The sequence below is a fragment of the Pecten maximus genome, chromosome 7, assembly GCF_902652985.1.
Source record: "Pecten maximus chromosome 7, xPecMax1.1, whole genome shotgun sequence".
NCBI classification, from domain to species: Eukaryota; Metazoa; Mollusca; class Bivalvia; order Pectinida; family Pectinidae; genus Pecten; species Pecten maximus.
In genome coordinates, this window is record NC_047021.1 from 31746419 (window position 1) to 31753749 (window position 7331).

Consider the following 7331-nt stretch of genomic DNA (forward strand, 5'->3'; position numbering starts at 1 on the left):
AATATTTTTTTTTTTAAAATCTGTTAAAAAAGAGAAGGAAAAAATGGCTATGGTATTTTTTTTTTTTTTTGAGCCAAATTTTGTCAGACCAAAGAATGTTGTGTAAATAATTATAGTACTAAGTTAGAAGAGATAGTATGGTATATTTTGATAAAATGTTAAATTGTGTATTGTCCATACATTAAAAAATAGAATATAACTGATATCCAATTGGCCAGCTATTAGATGTAGAATCTTGGAACATTGACCAGCTGTTGCATTTGAAGCCTAGGAACATCAGCCATTTATTAAATGTGCAACGTCGAAACTAAGCCATTTATTAAATGTGAAACCTAGGCACATTTTACAACTACATGTATAACATGTGAAACCTAGGTAGGTGGCCAACTAGTAAACATAAAATCTATATAAGTTTGCCAATGAGTACATGTGAAACCTAGGCACATTACCCAGCTTTTACATGTGAAACCTAGGCAAATTGCTCGCCTAACTATTACCCATGAAATCTAGGCACATTGCCAAATATTACAGTGAAATCTACGCTGTAGGGCTCATTTCCCAGCTATTACATGTGAAACCTAGGCGCATTGCCCAACTTTTTCATGTGAAATCTAGGCTGTAAGGCACATTACATTTGACCAGCTATTACATGTGAAACTCTAGGCTGTAAGGCACAAAGCCCATTTAATACCTGTCAAACCTAGGCACAGTGTCCAACTATTATAGTATGGAAGATACAGAAGATTTATTTCTTTGTTGTGTTTTGTTAAATAAACCCCACAAATTTACCGACCATGTGTGATTCTTGTCCATGTACCATATCCCCTTGCATTTCAGTCCTGTACATGTCAACTTACCCCCTTGTGTCCCCTCCTTTTAAGAAAATATATATATTTGTGATGTCATTTTAATACCTATTTTTATTTATCTAGTCTATAATTGGTTTCAAGTGAAATACAAATGTACCTACCATCAAAAAATTAATTTTGGTAAGTTTTGTATATGTTTGTCAGACTGTGTTTTCGCTTCTCCACAACAGGGTGTTAAATTCACTCTTTATTTTTCTTGTTTATTTTTTCGACAGAAAAAAAAAGGAAAGAAATGTATGTATTTTAAAGTTGAATACTTTTCTTTGAACTGAACTTATGTTTTATATATTACAATTTTACCTATTTCAAGGTATACGTAATTGCAAGTTTTTTTTTCACCATTTTCAAATTGGCACAAATTATGGGAAATTTGTTGCAAGGTATTTATTACTGTGCTCTTCAATAGCGATGGTTATTAAATTAGCTGTGGTAATTCAGAATTAAATTTTTTAAGGTCTTTTAATGGTCTTTATAAAGCAAATCATTTGGTTTCATGCATAAGAAGTACTGTTTAGAAATTAAGATTTGATACCTATTATCATGAATGGTTTGAAATTGGCATAATATCATGTTTATCATAGTAGAGTAAGATAAGAAGTCATTTTCGTGTGAGCAATACTTATATCTCATATATAAACTATTTTCATAAATTTCATCAACAGATTAGACCAGAATTGGATTATCTGCAAAATATTATTTTTTCATCAGCTTTTCCAGAATTATGTGTGGGTTGGGTGAGAGGTACTTGTATCAAATATTGACTGGTGGTGGGGGTCAAACCCCATTTTTATAGTATTCCTTATACTAAACATGTTTTGATATTTGATGGGTGGTAAGGTCTCAGAAAAAATGCCTCCAGCCACTCCAACATATAATTTTAGGGCAGTCCTTAATTAATAAGTTATTAAAACAATATGATTGAAAGACATACATTTTAGGAGATATGAGTGGAAGAAATCATCCTTTGATTTAAATTGTACATTTTGTATGTAAGATCATGAGTCATTTTCATGTTTTCCTTATAATTGATTTCATTGTGAATATATATCCATCAGTGATTATAATTTTTTCATAACTCTGTCTTTTAATTTCATATTCAAGTTATGCTTGTAGTTTCCTTTTCAGTAAATGATTTAAAAATTTACATCAACTTATGTTGAACACCGACTGTTGTTGCTACGTTCCATCCAACAGAGCCACTGTGATTAATACTATAGAGAGTAGTGGATTAATCCTCATGTCATTGGCTGAGTGAGAATTGATTCTTTATGTAGAGCACAAAAGGTCGTGTTTAAATAAATAACTATTTTAGATTTTTGTCCAAGACATGAGGATTTAACTTTTTTCAATCCAATATACAGTGCTGTCCACATTTCTTTCTTTTTCTTGAACTAAATATTTTATTTGTACAAATGTTATATATTGATGAATAAATGAAGAGAAATATAAAAAGTATGTTTAAAATTGTCACTGTACAGGTCATCGTAGATTTTCCTTAGTCCCATCCGTACTGTTAATTCATCATTTTTTCACATTTATTAATATTATACTGTTGAAGACAGAGACTATTTGTTGTTCACATTTGTTGAAGTAACAAAACAAAACAAAAAACACATATACACTTGTTGAAATCTCATGTAATGAGAGCATTTTTGTTGTACATAGTATGTTTCTGTCCTGTAAAACAGGAAGTAGATTATCAAAGGGAGGCAACTGATGGCATATCTCATTCAATATTACTGTTCATTATTATAGATGGTTTATAATCAACAGCATTTGTTTCCAGTTGTGGAAAGTTTGCATGATTTTCTCTCAATAAGAAAGCTTTCTTCAGATTTTTTGGTTTTTGATTTCACTTCAATGGGGAATGATGTTAAAATATAAGTAGCGCCTATTTTAAATGTTAAATATGGATCTCCATCTGTAGAAATTTGACTAAAAAACTGAAGTCTTGAAATTCAATGCTGAAATGAATATATTTTAAAAATATAATGAACTGTAATACATCAGACTTTTAATGTAAATTTGTCTTTTTTAAATGATCAGTTAATGGTTGATTATTTTTTAAAAATCCCCTCATACTTTTATACTGTTTCCAAAACATCATAGGGTTTTTTTGGGGGGGGCATTTTGGCAGATAAAAAAAATATATGTAGATAACATGAACAGGTTCAGATACGATATTTCATTAACTTAAAATAGCATTTCTGTTGTCTCATATATAGTATTTTTGATCGCTGAACCATAAGTAGGCATATATGTGCTTCAGTAAATTGTTTCAAACATTGAATTTGCAGCTTTGTAGAGTTCCTTATAACCGTATTTGACAATAGTGACACCGTACTCATCCTGTATACAGACACTTTTGTTTGGTTGTCTATCAGATTACAGTGTAATTACAGTAGATATACATTTATAGTAGAACCATGTTTGCCTCTACACTTTTCGTAACTTTTTAGCCCCTTGCAGTACTTTTGTCTTTATAAGTTCCAGATAATCAATGAAACTGAAATACCAGTAAGAATGTTTGTCCAATCAAATTGAAATACTGATGTTGATATTCACCTCAGTGATATCACAGCCCAATTAAAAATGTGTTGAAACTTTCATCTTTCCGCTATAGTATGGTCCAATGTGCGTGGTGGTCATTATTGACAGTAATTATATTGTTTTCTCGAGACATTGTGCATATTTTGTGTATTTTACTACATATATGATGTCGAGTGTCTTTCTAAGGTGCTAACTTAGCTGCTGTGGTTGTTATATAAAGCGTTTTTTTTTTTTTTTTCAATCTTGATATGTCACCATAGAACTTATATATAGGAAGACCATGACTTAAAAGTTAGTGAAATTATGAAGTATAAAAGATTGTGTCAACAGTTTAATTTTCTTCCTATGCTGTTATGGAAATACATTGATGATGAATATGAAGAATATCAGTTAAAACATTTCGTGAAATGAAATGTATATACTCTACAGGATCAGTCAAATAATTTGGAATTTATCTAAATTCTAATTTATCTATTATTGATTGGCAAAAAACATTATTCTTTTTATACACTAATTTACAGCTCCAGTTGTCAGTTAATGAGAATTGAAATCGCTCATTTGTCAAAAGAGTGAGAATTCATCAGAATTATCGTTGTAGGGAATGAATTTGCAAAGATAATATAATGTGGTAGACATGGTTATAAAATATTTACTGTTTTTTCTCTGCCTCTCACAAAGAAGCTTATTCTATAGTACATTGTTTAAATATAGCTATTAATTTTCTTGTTTTATTTGAAAGTTTGCATTGACTTTGGCCATTTCAAGTTCTTTTTAAATATAAATCCAACCAAAAAAGAAAATTAGATACCAAATGAAAACAGGACAACAGTAAAAGGTGAAGACATCTTGTTTTTGGTGGTTGTTATATTAAATCTGATGTTTTAATCCTCATAGTTCTTGATATAAACAAGAATTCAAATTGGTCTAAACAGTTGTGAACGTGAAACAAAATTAACATAATCTCTTTATTCAAATGAAAAACATATATGAGCATACTTTTAATCTTATTTAATTGATAAAAGATACAAACCAGATAATTTGAGTAACAACTTGGATGCAAAATCAATACCATTTAAAAAAAGATTGTTTCGAAATCAGAATTGCTTGCTTTACTTTATGCCAAATTAATTTAGAAGACTTGAATTAATTGGCTGAGAGTATTCATGTGTTTTCCTTGAATGTAATTATACCATTCTCATATATACACTTGAAAATGAATCAAGAAATTCCCATCCTAATGTTTTCCCTATATTCGTGACTCTATTTGAAATTATATGGACTGTATAGTGAAAACTTTCATTATAGTGAAAACTTTCATATGTTCGAGAATTATGAGATAGTATTTATATCCGTGTATTAGGGTCGCTTGCCATAGTACATGATGTGGCTTTTGTTTTATTCATGTTTTATTTTGTTAGATTATGAATGTCCTTTCATATCCATGCTTGATGAAGTAAAATTCATTTATGTTGAACAGATAAGTTGTTTAGTGTTTCTTTCTCTTGTATCAAAGTTATCTCCCTTCGTTATCGGCAGCAGTATTTCCCAGGGTACTTTAGGTAACCTCCCAGGGTAGTCTGGACTGTCTCCCAGGGTAGTCTGGACTGTCTCCCAGGGTAGTCTGGACTGTCTCCCAGTGTAGTCTGGACTGTCTCCCAGGGTAGTCTGGACTGTCTCCCAGGGTAGTCTGGACCGTCTCCAAGGGTAGTCTGGACCGTCTCCCAGGGTAGTCTGGACTGTCTCCAAGGGTAGTCTGGACTGTCTCCCAGTGTAGTCTGGACTGTCTCCCAGGGTAGTCTGGACTGTCTCCCAGGGTAGTCTGGACCGTCTCCCAGGGTAGTCTGGACTGTCTCCAAGGGTAGTCTGGACTGTCTCCCAAGGTAGTCTGGACTGTCTCCCAGGGTAGTCTGGACTGTCTCCCAGGGTAGTCTGGACCGTCTCCAAGGGTAGTCTGGACTGTCTCCCAGGGTAGTCTGGACTGTCTCCAAGGGTAGTCTGGACTGTCTCCCAAGGTAGTCTGGACTGTCTCCAAGGGTAGTCTGGAATGTCTCCCAGGGTAGTCTGGACTGTCTCCAAGGGTAGTCTGGACTGTCTCCAAGGGTAGTCTGGACTGTCTCCAAGGGTAGTCTGGACTGTCTCCAAGGGTAGTCTGGACTGTCTCCCAGGGTAGTCTGGACTGTCTCCCAGGGTAGTCTGGACTGTCTCCCAGGGTAGTCTGGACTGTCTCCCAGGGTAGTCTGGACTGTCTCCCAGGGTAGTCTGGACTGTCTCCCAGGGTAGTCTGGACTGTCTCCCAGGGTAGTCTGGACTGTCTCCCAGGGTAGTCTGGACTGTCTCCCAAGGGTAGTCTAGACTGTCTCCCAGGGTAGTCTGGATTGTCTCCCAGGGTAGTCTGGACTGTCTCCCAGGGTAGTCTGGACTGTCTCCCAGGGTAGTCTGGACTGTCTCCCAGGGTAGTCTGGACTGTATCCCAGGGTAGTCTGGACTGTCTCCCAGGGTAGTCTGGACTGTCTCCCAGTGTAGTCTGGACTGTATCCCAGGGTAGTCTGGACTGTCTCCCAGGGTAGTCTGGACTGTCTCCCAGGGTAGTCTGGACTGTATCCCAGGGTAGTCTGGACTGTCTCCCAGGGTAGTCTGGACTGTCTCCCAGGGTAGTCTGGACTGTCTCCCAGGGTAGTCTGGACTGTCTCCCAGGGTAGTCTGGACTGTCTCCCAGGGTAGTCTGGACTGTATCCCAGGGTAGTCTGGACTGTATCCCAGGGTAGTCTGGACTGTCTCCCAGGGTAGTCTGGACTGTCTCCAAGGGTAGTCTGGACTGTCTCCCAGGGTAGTCTGGACTGTCTCCAAGGGTAGTCTGGACTGTCTCCCAGGGTAGTCTGGACTGTCTCCCTGGGTAGTCTGGACTGTCTCCCAGGGTAGTCTGGACCGTCTCCCAGTGTAGTCTGGACTGTCTCCCAGGGTAGTCTGGACTGTCTCCCAGGGTAGTCTGGACTGTCTCCCAGGGTAGTCTGGACTGTCTCCAAGGGTAGTCTGGACTGTCTGCCAGTGTAGTCTGGACTGTCTCCCAGGGTAGTCTGGACTGTATCCCAGGGTAGTCTGGACCGTCTCCCAGGGTAGTCTGGACTGTATCCCAGGGTAGTCTGGGCCGTCTCCCAGGGTAGTCTGGACTGTCTCCCAGGGTAGTCTGGACCGTCTCCCAGGGTAGTCTGGACTGTCTCCCAGGGTAGTCTGGACGGTCTCCAAGGGTAGTCTGGACTGTCTCCCAGGGTAATCTGGACTGATTCTAAGGGTAATCTGGATTGTCTCCAAGGGTAGTCTAGACTGTCTCCCAGGGTAGTCTAGACTGTCTCCCAGGGTAGTCTGGACTGTCTCCCAGGGTAGTCTGGACTGTCTCCAAGGGTAGTCTGGACTGTCTCCCAGGGTAGTCTGGACTGTCTCCAAGGGTAGTCTGGACGGTCTCCAAGGGTAGTCTGGACTGTCTCCAAGGGTAGTCTGGACTGTCTCCAAGGGTGGTCTGGACTGTCTCCCAGGGAAGTCTGGACGGTCTCCCAGGGTAGTCTAGACTGTCTCCCAGTGTAGTCTGGACTGTATCCCAGGGTAGTCTAGACTGTCTCCCAGTGTAGTCTGGACTGTCTCTCAGTGTAGTCTGGACTGTATCCCAGGGTAGTCTAGACTGTCTCCCAGGGTAGTCTGGACTGTCTCCCAGTGTAGTCTGGACTGTCTCCAAGGGTAGTCTGGACTGTCTCCCAGGCTGTCTCCCAGGGTAGTCTAGATTGTCTCCCAGGGTAGTCTAGACTGTCTCCCAGGGTAGTCTGGACTGTCTCCCAGGGTAGTCTGGACTGTCTCCAAGGGTAGTCTGGACTGTCTCCCAGGGTAGTCTGGACTGTCTCCCAGGGTAGTCTGAACTGTATC

At 38.7% G+C, this 7331-nt stretch overlaps 1 protein-coding gene across 1 annotated transcript in view; it reads right to left on the bottom strand.

Moving 5' to 3' along the window:
* LOC117331172 (EGF domain-specific O-linked N-acetylglucosamine transferase-like) overlaps nucleotides 1-351 on the bottom strand; it is a gene marked incomplete in the record, with an annotated part of 29539 nt that extends 29188 nt beyond the window's left edge. Inside the window, 1 exon segment of the mRNA XM_033889769.1 lies at nucleotides 61-351.
* Nucleotides 352-7331: the final 6980 nt, after the last annotated feature.